Source organism: Podarcis bocagei (genome assembly GCF_964188305.1).
Source record: "Podarcis bocagei genome assembly, chromosome: 1".
In the NCBI taxonomy this organism is placed as follows: domain Eukaryota; kingdom Metazoa; phylum Chordata; class Lepidosauria; order Squamata; family Lacertidae; genus Podarcis; species Podarcis bocagei.
In genome coordinates, this window is record NC_138125.1 from 49,186,843 (window position 1) to 49,201,762 (window position 14,920).

General features: G+C 45.1%; 1 long non-coding RNA gene across 1 annotated transcript; it reads left to right on the forward strand.

Annotated features, from left to right (window-relative positions):
- The first annotated feature begins 8,607 nt into the window (after positions 1 to 8,607).
- On the forward strand, positions 8,608 to 11,961 carry LOC308582999. The gene is made up of 3 exons (XR_014005989.1): positions 8,608 to 8,780; positions 10,380 to 10,489; positions 11,704 to 11,961. It is a non-coding gene; the product is annotated as an uncharacterized lncRNA (long non-coding RNA).
- The last annotated feature ends 2,959 nt before the right edge of the window (positions 11,962 to 14,920 follow it).

Here is a 14,920-nt window from a genome sequence, read left to right on the forward strand (position 1 = left end):
ACATTTGGATTGGTCATGATACAGGGTCTTTGGAAATGGCAAATCAACTCTCAGCTATGCTTGCCAATTTATCCTTCCCATTTCTCCCACTGGTGAGTTTCTTTCTGAGAAAAGCTTTAAAACCACCTTTTTAAAATGTGGGGTGGGGGCTTGGGGGTGGGGTGGGGCTGGCTATTGGGTTGTTGTTTTATTTTGATCATGTATTTTATGGTTTTATATTTTGATTTTATTCTGAAAACTGCCCTGAGACCTGTGGGTATAGAGCGGTATATCAATTCAATAATAAAAACAACAATAATATTTATTTTGCACGCAGATAATTGGCAAACAGCACCCCAGGAGATAATCCCTGCTGTGAAATAAGTGGCAGTGCTACATCCTTGCCTGTCCCTGCTCCTCTATGCCACTGATGTTCTCCTGGAGACACCTAGCTTGGTTGTCCCAGGGGATTTTAACATCCATGCCGACACGACCTTACAAGGGGCCGCTCGGGACTTCGTGGAAAGCATGGCCTCCATGGGGCTGTCCCTGAATAAGTCTGGCCCAACCCATAGCCGCGGACATGCCTTAGACCTGGTGTTCACCTCTATGGATGTTGGTGATCTGACACTAAGTAAAAGCGAAACGAAAGAAGTGCCATGGTCAGATCACTTCCTGGTGCAACTGGACTTCTCTGCGACCCTTCCCCTCTGCAGGGAGGCGGGACCGATTCAGATGGTCCGCCCCCGCCACTTAATGGATCCAAATGGTTTCCAGAGAGTGGTAGGGGATGCTTTATCCCATGTTGATGGCCTTTCAGCCGATTCCCTGGTGGCCCGCTGGAATGTGGAGTTAACCAGGGCTATTGACTGTTTGGCTCCGAAGCGCCCTCTCCGATTGCATGGAGCCCGGACAACCCCGTGGTTTTCCATGGATCTGAGGGCAATGAAACAATCGTTGAGATGGCTAGAGCGCCGGTGGCGGATAACTCATTCCGAATCTGACCGGACACAGGTTAGAGCTCAACGTCGAGCCTACCAAGTAGCGATAGCGACGGCGAAGAAGACGTTCTTCGCCGCCTCTATTGCATCTGCAGAAAACAGCAGCAAGAGACTTTTTCAGGTGGTTCACAATTTAGCGGAACCACCTGCGACATCGGGGCCCAGTACAGGCCACATGATCTCCTGCAATGATTTTGCAAAGTTTTTTTGCAGATAAAATCGCTCAGATTCGGGAAGAAGTAGACTCCACCGTGGGAGCAGGGCCAGGGCGGGAGAGTGCTAGAGTCCTGTCTAGTCAAGTTGCGTGGGATCAATTCCAATCTGTTACCTCCGAGGATGTGGACAGGCTGCTTGGACGAGTGAAGCCAACCACTTATCTCCTGGATCCTTGCCCATCCTGGCTTATAAAAGCTAGCCGGGAAGGACTGGGCAATGGGCTTTGTGGGGTGGTGAATGCTTCCCTCTGTGAGGGAGCCTTCCCAGACCCGCTGAAAGAGGCGGTTATTAAACCGCTTCTTAAAAAACCATCTTTAGATGCGGCCACAATGGCCAATTATCACCCAGTCTCAAATCTTCCATTCTTGGGCAAGGTCTTTGAGCGAGTGGTTGCTGAACAACTCCAGGCACGCCTGGAAGAAGTGGACCATTTGGATCCCTTCCAGTCGGGATTCAGGCCTCATCATGGGACTGAAACTGCCTTGGTCGCACTGGTTGATGATCTCTGGCGGTCTAGGGACAAAGGTGAGAGCTGTTTCCTAGTTCTGCTGGATCTCTCAGTGGCGTTTGATACCATCGACCATAACATCCTTCTGGACCGTATTGAGGGGCTGGGAGCTGGGGGGCACTGTCATACAGTGGTTCCGCTCCTTCCTCCTGGGCCGTGTTCAGAAAGTGGTGGTGGGGGATGAGTGTTCAGACCCCTGGGCTCTCACTTGTGGGGTGCCTCAGGGTTCTGTCCTCTCCCCCATGCTTTTCAACATTTACATGCAGCCACTGGGAGAGATCATCAGGAGGTTTGGGCTGGGTGTTCATCAGTATGCGGATGATACCCAGCTCTACCTCTCTTTTAAATCAGAACTAGTGAAGGCGGTGAAGGTCCTGTGTGAGTGTCTGGAGGCGGTTGGAGGATGGATGGCGGCTAACAGATTGAGGTTGAATCCTGACAAGACAGAAGTACTGTTTTGGGGGGACAGGAGGCGGGCAGGTGTGGAGGATTCCCTGGTCCTGAATGGGGTAACTGTGCCCCTGAAGGACCAGGTGCGCAGCCTGGGAGTCATTTTGGACTCACAGCTGTCCATGGAAGCACAGGTCAAATCTGTATCCAGGGCAGCTGTTTACCAGCTCCATCTGGTACGTAGGCTGAGACCCTATCTGCCTGCAGACTGTCTCGCCAGAATGGTGCATGCTCTGGTTATCTCCCGCTTGGACTACTGCAATGCGCTCTACGTGGGGCTACCTTTGAAGGTGACCCGGAAACTACAACTAATCCAGAATGCGGCAGCTAGACTGGTGACTGGGAGCGGCCGCCGAGACCATATAACACCGGTCTTGAAAGACCTACATTGGCTCCCAGTACGTTTCCGAGCACAATTCAAAGTGTTGGTGCTGACCTTTAAAGCCCCAAACGGCCTCGGTCCAGTATATCTGAAGGAGCGTCTCCACCCCCATTGTTCTGCCCGGACACTGAGGTCCAGCTCCAAGGGCCTTCTGGCGGTTCCCTCACTGCGAGAGGCCAAGTTACAGGGAACCAGGCAGATGTCAAAGCGATAAACAACTAGATGACCCTTGTGGTCCCTTCCAGCTCTACAGTTATATGATTCTATATGATTCTATACCTGACATTCAGAAGACATCTGAAGGCAGCCCTGTTCAGGGAAGTTTTTAATATGTGACATTTTAGTGTATTTTTCATCTTTGTTGGAAGCCGCCCAGAGTGGCTGGGGAAACCCAGCCAGATGGGCGGGGTACAAATAATAAATTATTGTTGTTGTTGTTGTTGTTGTTATGCAGTCTTAGTGGCACGCTTGAGGTCAAACTGCACACTATAGGCATCACATGACATCTTCTCTGACTTAAATTTAAAGCAGCAGCAGGAGGAGGAGGCTGCGATCTTGAGTGGAGGATCAGCAGGAAGGAGAGCAATGGCTTGTCTCCTGTCCCCCGCCCCCCCTTGGGATATTTTCCTACTCAAGATTGCTCCCCAATTGCTTTTCCTCTGGGGGAAAGGCACAGTGGGAAGAGAGATAAGTGCCTGTATCTTTCCCTGCAGAGTGAAAAGTAGGTTGTGTGCATGGGAGGGTAATCACCACCAGCACCCCAGCCAGCCCTCTGCTGAAACTTGCAGCCAGTTTTGCTTCAAAACGAAAGAAATTGCTAGAGAAAAGATACCTGCAGATATGTGAGCTAAACAGTTTGGTCCTTGGAAGATTGATTTAGGATATTGACGCACAGATAATGACAGCTTCATTCTGCCTACAGGAAGGTGCTTTTCACCGAGACAAAAATCAATTAGGCTCTCCCTGTGACGAGATGTTGTTAAGGCCTTTCTGTCTCACGTTCTTCGTATCATTGTATAGACTTGCTACTAATTAGTGCGCCTGTTCTTCTACCTACTACATGAGCATTTTTCTTCAGGGATTTTGCCCTGTGCATTTATCCTCCGCCACAGCAGTAAGTAGCAGTGGTCAACCTTTATGAATACAAATACTAAAGGATGCCCTGTGGATGCAGATAAGGGAAAGATGCAAGGCTCAGCACTGAAAAAACCTTCAGCATTCATTGGCCAGGCACAACTGCACAAAGCAGATGGTGAAATGGAGAGAAGGGAAGAATCTGGACGCTCCACTCGGATGCCTCCCTTGCGGGTCACACTTTTAATAATTGATTTATCAGCAAATTTATACCCTGTCAATGACACGACTCAAAATATACATACTGCTCTGCATTTGAAGAAACTGCAACAACTTACGGCACCAATCCGAACTTTTAAAGGCTGTTTTGTTGAAATTGCAAGCGGCGCTCCATTTTTTTTACTCAGGTCACTTGCAGATGACTTGTTTATCGAGCGTCTATCCAGATTGGCTAGCACAAAGTTTGCAGTGAGGTATGAGCAATATCACACCAAACAATTGTTATGCCACACTTTCCAGTCATGTTTCATGCCGTAAATTAAACGTCCAGGGTGGGGAAAGCAAGTTTGTGGCGCACAAGCACCAAATCCCTTTTAACTGCGTAACCTAAATTTGCTAGTATGTAATTGAATCTCACCCACAAAATAGCAACGATCTGGAAGTGCCCTTATCCACACTTCCTCCTGTCTTGCAGCTTTCCCCTGGGAGAAACCACTCTTTAGCTCTGTGGATTGCAGTTTGCTCTGATTTAAAGCTAAAGAGCAGGTTTTCACTGAGGAAAAAGTGAGGCAAGAGGGGAACTGCTCAGATCTTTTTTTTCTAGGCATGGGATAAATGGAAGTGTGGATGAACCCTAAATTGCTGTAATGATCATCCTGGTTACCAGGACAGCAGATTATCAGAGGCTGGGACAGTAAGAAGCTGATTAGAAATGGCCACCTTCCACCCAAATTTTTGTTAGTGTACGCATGCAAAACCATGTTCCAAATCACTTAGGTCTTCAGGTTTCCCCCCATGAATTGCTAATCTAACCGGCTTTGGTACTTCCCATAGAAGTACTGGCAAATATATCACAGCAGGGATTGTGATGTTATCTCCTGGGGTGCTATTTGCCAATTTTCTGCATGCAAAATAAATAAGCTTTTCTCAGAAAGGAAACTCTCCAAATAAACTAATCAGAGAAATGGGAAAGTTAAATTAGCAAGCATAGCTGAAAATTAATTTGCCACTTATATTTCCAATGATCCTGTATCAAATCTACCAAATGTATCAAATGTACCAATCAAAATGTCGTGAATTAGCAAGCTAACTTTTCAGTCCATCCGAATGCTTCATCAGCATGGATGTTAAACAAAGAAGGAGGATGGAGGTGCAGGGCTGGGGTGGGGAGAGAAGCTGGTTTGGGATTGAAGCCGCAATGTCCACGTTCGCCAGAAATTCAATATGACCATAAAAGTACTTCTCATAGAAGCCTGTAAATGTGCAGTGCACTGGGGAAGTAAGGTACCTACAGACTGGGAAGCTGAGCTAAATAGATAGAGGTCAGAATCAGCGGCGTAGCTAGCCGCTCAGGTGCCTGGGGCAGTAAACGAGCCCTGTAGCCAGGGGCAGAGCGAGCCACCCATGGGAGAGATGTGTCTCACCTAGCTCACCTAGCTACCAGTGGCATAGGAAGGGAGGTGCAGGAGTTTAAGAAAAAAAAAGTGTAGTGAGCCCAATTATTATTATTATTATTATTTTGAAAACACATATTTTTGCCATTTTGTCATGAGTTTGACCAAACTGCGGGAGGCAGTGGAAGACAGGAGTACCTCGCGTGCTCTGGTCCATGGGGCCACGAAGAGTCGGACACGACTAAACAACTAAACAACAACAACACCCCCCTCAGTGATTACACCTGGGGTGGACCGCACCCACCACACCTCCCTTCCTATGTCACTGGCCAGAACCTGAATTTCCAGGGAATGTTCTTTTAGAGCAGCTTTTTTAAGGGAGCAGCGGAGGGCTCAATTAGTTGATGTGGTTGAAGGAAGATGGGCTGGAAGTCCAACAGAAACTTCACAAATGAAAGTTTCACTCTCTCACTGCCAAAGGAACACAAGTGAATAGCAGAGAACCTGCAGAAGCGACGCTGACACAAAACCCCACATATATTAAGTAAAATAGAAACATCGCCACCCGACCCCACCCCCACTCACCTTTCCCTCCCTCCACCTCTTTCCCCCTTTTCTTCCTAATGTCTCAACAAATGAAACTGATCTGTAAAAAATGTTACTTGAAGAGAGAGAGAGAGAGAGACATTTTACTTTTGTAAACCAAGAAATTCTTTAATAAAAAAACATTTAAAAAACAAAAAAATGAAAGTTTCCTGGGTTAGGGCTTAGTCCTCAGTCCTGATCCTTTTTGCTCCATTTCACTCCAGTTACATTCATTTAGCAGTGCATAGCCTCTGAAAAGAGGGAAAGAACTGCTTTTCCAAACGTTAACTGCATGCATCAGCTATATTTGGACGTCACACAAAAATACTGCTGGGTGCTGATGCTCCTATGTCTTCTTCACACAGCATAAATGTCTGTGCCATATGGCTCCATGCACTCACAATCGAAATGCCCCACTTAGGCTACAGTATCCTCCAGGCTGTTAACAGAAGCGATAATGGCAATTTCTGAAAGGGTTAATAATGTAACCCTTTCTGAAGATCTCATGGTAGCAGACTTTACTGGTGGGTTACTGGGAATGGGTGGGCGGAAGTCTGGAAACCCGCCATACCCAAGCCATGCAGCAAAGATATGGAAAATATTGCCTAATGCAGCAGTTTAATTACAAAGAGTTTATCTCTTGATCCTGAGTTTAAGGATTTGCCTCTGGCAGATAACACAGCCAGCACGTGGGAGATGCTCAAGAGGCTAAACTCTCGCCATCAGGGAGGGGGCTTCGTCCTGTGGTCTCTGGCTTCATCACGGCTTCTGGAAGCAGTTCATGCTTCAAGAGAAGCTTGCCCTCGATATGCAGAGAGTGGGGTGGGTGAATGGGGTTGTAGCCCCCTGCCTTCCGCGCCCTCCATTGACGTGATACCTAGAAAGCACACACCATTCCACACATGCATCTCCATCACTATTTTGGGCAGCCAAGTGTATTTAGCAGTGTGTGCCAAGAAATAATACTTCACGGCGGGGGGGGGGGAGCTTTTAATAGTACAGGAGGTTATTAACTGAGCAGTAGGTCTGGCTCAAAGGAGAAAGTAAGGCTTCCTAATAGGAGGGGAAACAGGAGCAAAGGTTAAGTGGCTATTTCCAGCTAGCAGGAGAAAGTGAGACATTTAGGACGTAACCCTATTAGGGGTGTCAGAGAATTCTGATGAACATGGAGATGGGAGCAGAAATTCCTGATGTTCACTTATTTGTCCCATAACCAAAATGGTAATCAATCCAGCCAAAAAATCTATATATTGATATTTGCTGCTGTTGTTATTTTCATCTCCACAAATGATATTGTTGGGGAGCGGGGGGACGCTGTATGCCTGAGTCCCCTTGTAATTCCTGGATCCAGCAAGGATTAAATTACTGGAAGAGTCAGAGCAGCTTCTTGGTGAGGCAATGGCCCCCTAACTATGGGTCGTTAAGGTAACAAAGGAACTTGCTTTGTGCCATAAATCAAATGAGTGGGCCCTCCCCTCTGAACTGGCTGGTAGTTAGGACAAAATCAAGCTTAGAGCTGTGAGAGAGAGCAAGGAGCTAGAAGCAGGCCGTAGGCAGAGGACTGTGAGAGAGACATGATTGATTTCTGCTGTAATCCAAGGCTGTGTCTATGGGAGAAGCAAGACCCTCTTGTGAGCCCTTCCATCTTAGGTTCCGGTTGCATATATGTGTGAATAAACCATATATCATAAAGACCCCACAGTCTCTACTGGGCCTCATTTCCAAAAAGAAACATGAACCCTGGGTAAGTGTCTGGAATATCACACAGCTTAGAGACTGAGGTGGCATGCCACAATATGGTTTATGTTGTTCCTTTTTTCCAATTTACATTGTGTTTCTTTTGTATTGAAATGCATGGTGTTGTATAATATAACTGACTACATAACTTTTCACCCGAGCGGATGGCTAGACAAATAATATTGTTTTTGTCAGAAGCCAAACTGCAGGTGAAATGAAACAGAGGTGCTTGCAAAGAATATGGGGCAGAATGGAAACTGATGCCTTCTTACACCCCTAAATCTATATCTGTGGGGTGAAGGGATACAGGATTCCGTAGAAGTTCCACTACATTGGCAGAATCCCAGCTGGGGTTTCTTCTGCAGCCCCTATGCTCCTGGTGCGTATAATTGGGTGTTGGGACTCGGGAGCAGAGAGAGATGTTTGCCCCATGCTGTGTGTGAGGATTGGCTTCTGTTGCTGCTGAGGAGTTACGGAATATAACTTCTCTGATGGCAGGGCGAAAAGGTCTGAAGTGGAATAGCAGAGGAAAGGTAGAAGAAGCAGAGGACTTGAAAAAGAGAAGTACGTTGTTCAATGGGCGCCCACAAGATTTATAAAAAGCAGGTGCTGTTTGCAAGCAAAGGGAGCTTTGAAAACTGGGATAGTCTGAATTATAAGAGCCAAGAGGAGAAATAAGTGTTGAGTGTAAAGTAGGAGACTGCATTTCACTTATTCAATTATTCAATTAATCACAGCTTTAGCTGCAAGTCGTTAGCTGGATATTTATGATCTAGCCCTGGTGCTGAAGGATTATATATTATTTAAGGCAGATTTGGGGCTGGTCAAAAGCAGCGTGTTCATTATTCACATCCAGCAAATGATGGCTTGCACCACGCTGTTTTCTCACAAATTCGTGCCTGTATTATTCCCAGCAGAGGTGTGAGACTTCTTCAAGCAACAGCAAATGAAAGTATTTTGCTCAGAAGGAAGAAGAAGCCGATGTTGCCATTATGGGGTTGGTTGGTTGGTGGGTGGGGAGGGGAAGAAAAGGGATGAACCAGGAGTGCACCAATACAAAATCCTGATTCTCTGCCCCACACAACTGGAAACCTGTCTCATTTTATTCTCCCCCGGGGTACTACAGGACCCAGGGAGCAGCTGGCCTGAGCTGCTTTCAAATATTCTGGCAAGATAGTAAGAATGAGCAGATGGCCTTACACACTCTTTCCACGCCTGACCTCAAATATGACTTAGTGAGTTCTCTATAATTCATGTCCTTAACTGTTTTCCTTCAAACATTAAGATTTTCCTCTCTTTTCATTAAAACACACGCTGTGGCCATACACCCTTATCCTAACCGCATTTATTCAGGACTACATCTCAGTTTGATTCCAGTGGGATTTACTCTCAGGTAAGTATGCTTGGGATTGTAGCCTTTGTAGCATAAAAGTCTAACCCCCAAACAAAACAAAAAACCAGCCTTTGTGCTCAGCTCTTCTAAAGCTTGATGCCTCACTGTTAAGGCTTAACTGTGCTCTTTGGTATTGTTGCTATGGTAACCCAACAGTTTATCCCTCACTTCCAAATATATTCGCACAGTTCTTGTTAAACACTCCCCCCTCCCTTGCAATTCTCTATTGGAATCCAATTATCTTGCATTAATTCTAAATCAAATTCAGAGCAGCACAAACACCCATAACACGTGTGTAAATGATTATTTTTATAATACTGTTAGCGCCACATGCACATATATATTCTGTGCCTTTGAACACGCAAGAAAGAAGCTGTTTTCTGGTAAGAACCTGATACCAGGCTGTTTTGTTTTTGGCTTAGCTGGGTAAAATGCAATACCGCTGAAAGCTGCTGGCCTTGCAGACTCGAATTCCCAGCATCTCTTTCAATCCATAAAACAGGCACGCCAGTGGGATTCCTCCCCTGTACACATTCAGGATCCTGCCTTAAGTGGGGATGTCAGTCTCTGCAGTATATTTTCTAGCGCGCCCATCAGACAGGATAGTTTGAATTTGCTATCGTAAAATGTAGAAATGTCACTTATTGGCAGTTAAATATTAAGCAGGGTAAAAACAAAACACAAACACCTGAAACGAAAAGGAACTGTACCAAAACTTAAACAAGTAAACAAGCAAAAGCCTGATTTGACAAGGCATTGCCATCAGAGAGCTCCACTCTGCGCTTGGAAGGATTTAAGCAACAAAGCTCTTGGCATAGAGGGGACATCTGTATATGAATTCGTAGTGGTACTTTATGGAACTGTCTGATCAATAGGAATATATGGGTGCAAGTGGTTCACTGACCTCGGCCTACAGGAGTAGTCAGTGTCCTGGTGCTGAGCAGCCAATTTTGATCACAAGTCCACAATTGGCCCCCCACATACTACCCCTATGTGACCGATCCTCTCCCTCGACCGCATAGGAGCACATCTGAAAGCTCTGCCATTCTGAGGCCTATATTTTTATGTTGTACAAGAGGTACAAGAGGACAGTGTTTTGGCTGGTTGACATATGATGACCTTTTAAATGTGTTGTGGCATTATTTGTTTGTTTTTATCATATATTTTGTCTTTTTTATATTTGTGAACCGCTCTGAGATCTATAGGTATAGGGCAGTATATAAATTAAACCAACCAACAAACTTTATACATGTTTGTTAACATCTACCCGTGCCACAGTTAAGAAGCCAACATGTAAAATAATAAAAAGTGTATGTATCCTTGTGTCCTTGACCTGTCCTTGACCTGAAACCCAATGCCCATTCCTATTTCCAGGCATGACATTGAGATAGTTTTACTGAAAAAGCCCCATTCAGCTGAGTTTTGTGTTTCGGATCTTCAGATGGAGTGAAGAGAAGCTTTGCTCCAGAGATTCTATGTTGCCTCTTTGGACAGGAAGGCAGCAAGAAGGAACTTTGACCACAAACCTATGTCTGCATCTGATATCACCAGGTAAGGTGCAACTTACCTGCCTGTTACATCAGGTGCGCTTCACTTTTATGTTCTTTATACTAAAAAAAAGAGAGAGGTCCTTTTGGCCAATTAAAAGGTTGCATTCTGCTCAGGCACCACTAGAAGGCACACACTGAATTGGGTACAGAACTTCAAATGATCCTGCCCACAGCACCTGTATCATGCTCATTGGTGTGAATGGAAGATAGTGGGATCTACACACAGAACAGAGACTATGTGATGCTCACAAACCTGTGGAAAGTCCATTTCAAATTTTATTTGTAGCTTACAGCAGAAGAGCAATGGTTGGGTAGCACCAGGAGCCACCTGACAAGCTGTCAGGTGGGGAAAAAACATTGGAAATATATCTAAGGCTCCTTAAATGTTGTTATAGGACTAAATATACTAAGGTATTGATTTAACATGGAAAAAGAGTTCAAAGAGCTAGACAGCTGGAAACAGTAGCAAGGTAATGATGACCTTTTGGGTTTAGTTTTCCCAGCTAATGTTTCCTTCACAGCTAAAAACTGAGGACAGAATAGCAACGGAGGAGAATCTATGCATGGAATCAATACAAGATTCTAGAGAACAAGAGATAAACAGAGAGCTGAGCTCCAGGCCACAGATGAGACCCATTAAGTATGACAGACAGCAGTGCATGGATAAATGAGTGCTTTTAACACACACACACACACACACACACACACACACACACGAACGTGCACGCACACACAATACACTGAAGGAACTTCCCCAGAGATTACACATTCTTTCACGAACTGAAAAGCATTCTGCTAAAAATGATCATTCCAACAGCCTCTGCTGGGTTGCGGGGGTGAGGGTGGGATTTGTTACAACAATGTCAAAAATGGGGAGTGGGATACACCTGAATGGCCAAAAAAGTCTCAGGTCCCAATGCAAACAAATAATAAATTGTGAATATATCATCTTCTTTAAATTATAAGAAAGGAATGCACCTAAAAGCAAATATGAAATCTGATTTCAGATAAAATTATATCTAATACCATCATATCTAATGACACACAATTGTGTCAAATGATAGGTAAGGAAAGGGTGCACAGGGGCAAGAACAACTTTGTATAGTTTGGCTGTGTGTGTTGAGATGTTTTGGCAATGCTGTAACAAGTGGGCTACATAGCAGCAATTGCCTTCTATTTGTTGTTTTATTAATTTATTGGATTATCTAATTCCAGAAAGCTGGATTTTTGTACATTTCCATCCCATGTGGAGATATGTACTGGGTATGGTATAGCCCCTCCAGCAAGGTGGTGAGGTGCCAGGATGGATCATTGCCCGCTTGTAATTGCCACACCATTTCTCTTAATCCAACCGACCCCAAGGCCTGCTGTCATCCAGTCAGAATGTAAGTGGGCAGTTGCAGCAAGGACATAACAAGGAACTGCAAGCAGCTAGAAGAGCAGCAGCACAGGAAGGCCATTTTAGTTGGATGTTCTGGGAACTATGCTGCAGAGAAAAGCAGAGCCCTCAGGGTATCCTGGCACCCACAGGCCCCATGCTGGTAGTGCCAGGATTAAAGTCCCTCCATTTCCGTGCTGATTGAAATTGTGCCTTAGATGGATGTGCCTATTCAAATTCTGTACCTGTCTGCATTACTGTTTCAGGAATGTCTTCATTTCTATGCTAACTGAAGTTGCTTTTGGTGGATGTGCACCAGCAAGAATAGATTCCAGTCTCCATGACAGTTTTAGGACTTGGGAACCTCTGGTTTGCAAGGAAGCTAAGAGCCCTGTATAGCAGACCCGCCAGGGATAGTCCCAGATTTATAGAGTCTGGCCTGGTTTTTTATATGATCCTGGAATGTCTTGCTTTTCCTCTCTATTTTCATCAGAGAAATATTGGAGGGAGACAAAAATATATATAATTTTTTGTCCAGAGACAAAAAAATGATAAGGCCAGTTTTAAAAATCTGACTTACATCCATTCTGACTTGTAACTTTATTTCTCACAAATTCTACTGAGGTTTTAGACACACATTTTTATGATGTAGCCAGCACAGTCTATTTTGGAAAATTCCAGTCCCCTTACCGAAGGCCACATCACCAGTCTGTCTAGTGACAAACATGGAGCCAGAGTCGCCTCCAAGAGCTCTTCTCTGTCCTTTACCAGGCTTGGAACCCTGGGCTGAATAAAAGAGGAGTCCTGATTTAGAATAGTGAGAGGAACAGCACAGTCTTTCTGCTCTCTGACTGATAATGAGCCTGGCACATTCTTCCTTGTGAAAATCAAGAGAGATACATTTTAAACTATTAATGAGAGCAGAAAACAAATCTCTGAAAGAAAGGCAAATTCTTTGCATACAGCTTTTAAAGTGATGCTTCAATATCATCACCACCACATTCTTATGAGTAAACACAGTAACAGCTGGTAGGACGTCCACACAAAGAGAAGCAGAAATTGGCTTCTGGCTCTGTTGCCACTCAATTCTAGCAGACTTTTTGAAGTCCCTTCCACCCAGGCTGAACGAATGGTTGGAAACTTCAGGGAGCAGCTTAAAGAGTCTCTGAAAATTTGCAGCTTCTTGAGTTTACTGGTAGTTCATCAGAAGGGACTTTTCAGCTCACGGACATGAATGCTGGGCATTGTGTAGGGTTTTTTTTATATAAAAAATGCAGCAACTTTAATTTTCACCGTGGTGCAAGTAGACACTACTTAACACTGTCCAAGCTTACTAAAGGCAGATGTATATACTAAAATAGCGGACGGCTATGATGATTCATAGAAGTAAGCCCCCATTGAAGTCAAGGGGGGCTACTTCAACAAAATGTAATGCAGTGTAATAATGTCAAGGTAAAAACCTGGTAAAAGGCGACTTCCGGGTTGACGCGATCTGGAAATGGCGGATTCCCTCCGAGCTGCGGAGGGAATCGGCTCTACTGAGGACGGGTCTTTGCCGCGCCGGCGACGCGGGGACCCTTAAAAACCGCAGGCGCGGAAGCCTGCGGACTGAAGACTCGGCGGGTGCCTTAAGCGCCCCCCCTGATCCACGAAGAGCCTTTTTAAAGGCTGCGGAGAGGATACGGGGGTGGCGTGGCACTGAGAGTCGACCGCTACCTCGGTGGAGCGAAGCCACGAGCCATGACCAGAGAGCGCTGACTTTCTTCCTTGAAAATCTGGACTGAAAGAATTACCCGTGAGTAAGACGGATTGGGACTTTAAAAATTTTACCCTGAATTGGAGACGACCGGGGGGTGTGCTAAAAGGAAGTCCGCACCCCCCCCCCTGCAGACGATCTAAGCAACGACATAAGAGCTAAGCTGGAGAGCCTACCCTTGGTGGGGTGAGTTAAAAAGGACACTAACTTTCAAGATTTAGCTAAAGGAAATTTTGTGCTGGAGAGTGGAGTTTTGGAGACCCTCTTTATGTTTTAAACAACCCCCCCTCCCGGGCTCGGGAACGTCCTGCCTTTGTGCCTGTGTAAGAGCTGCGGAGTTTGACAGCTGTCAAAGCTGCCAAACGGGCAGTTTAAAGTGGAAAAATCACTATCTAAGATACCTCTGGATTAAGACGAGTTATAATTGAGCTAAAATTGTTGGAAACAAAGTAATAATAATAAGCTAAAGGACTGTTGGAGAAAAGACTAATAAGTAACCAGAATCCCCCTAGGGGGAATTCTGTGAAACTAGCTGTGGATGGAAAGTTACTAGTGGAAATCGAAAGGATGTTTCAATTGGTGGGAATCTTACAAGAGCAGAGCTTAGCCATGAATAAACAACTTATCACTATGACCTTGGGAACAGGCAACTCTGCTGTTTGTATTGAGGACCTGAATGAGAAAGAATCCACAGCTGAATGGGAAACAATGTCTACAGAGGTGGAAGAGACTAAACAAGAAAAAGAGAAAGTAACCTTGGGAAGCAACAACCAAAAGCTGACATCTGTGGAACACAAGCAAGGAGACTCTGGGAACATATCTACCACAAGTCTGCGAAAGACGCAGAAGAAGAAGGAGGAGGTTCTGGGACAATATGGAATACAGGAACTTAAAATAAAGAAATATGATTGGGGCCTCCGTTTGGACTTTGATTTTGAAGATACAGGCTTTGTGGAAATACTCCAGCAGTTGCTTTCAAATCTCCTTGTGGGAAGAGAATATGCTTTGATGGTGAAAGACCTTTTTCCAGACTCGACGACTGACATAAAGGACTACCAACAAGACCGGCGGAGAGGGACTGAAAGAGACTTGAAAGCCTCGGACGTGAGGAACCCAGGCTGAGAATCTTGACTTTGGATTTTTATTGGGAAGGGACAAAAACCGGGGATGGGAGGGAGGGAAGAGGAGATTCTTAAAAACTCTTAAGACTTTCAGGTTTGGTTAATATGACTTTTAATCAAGATAAAATGAAAAATCGATGGAAGAGAACTTAAGTCCAACTTAGGAAAATCAATTTT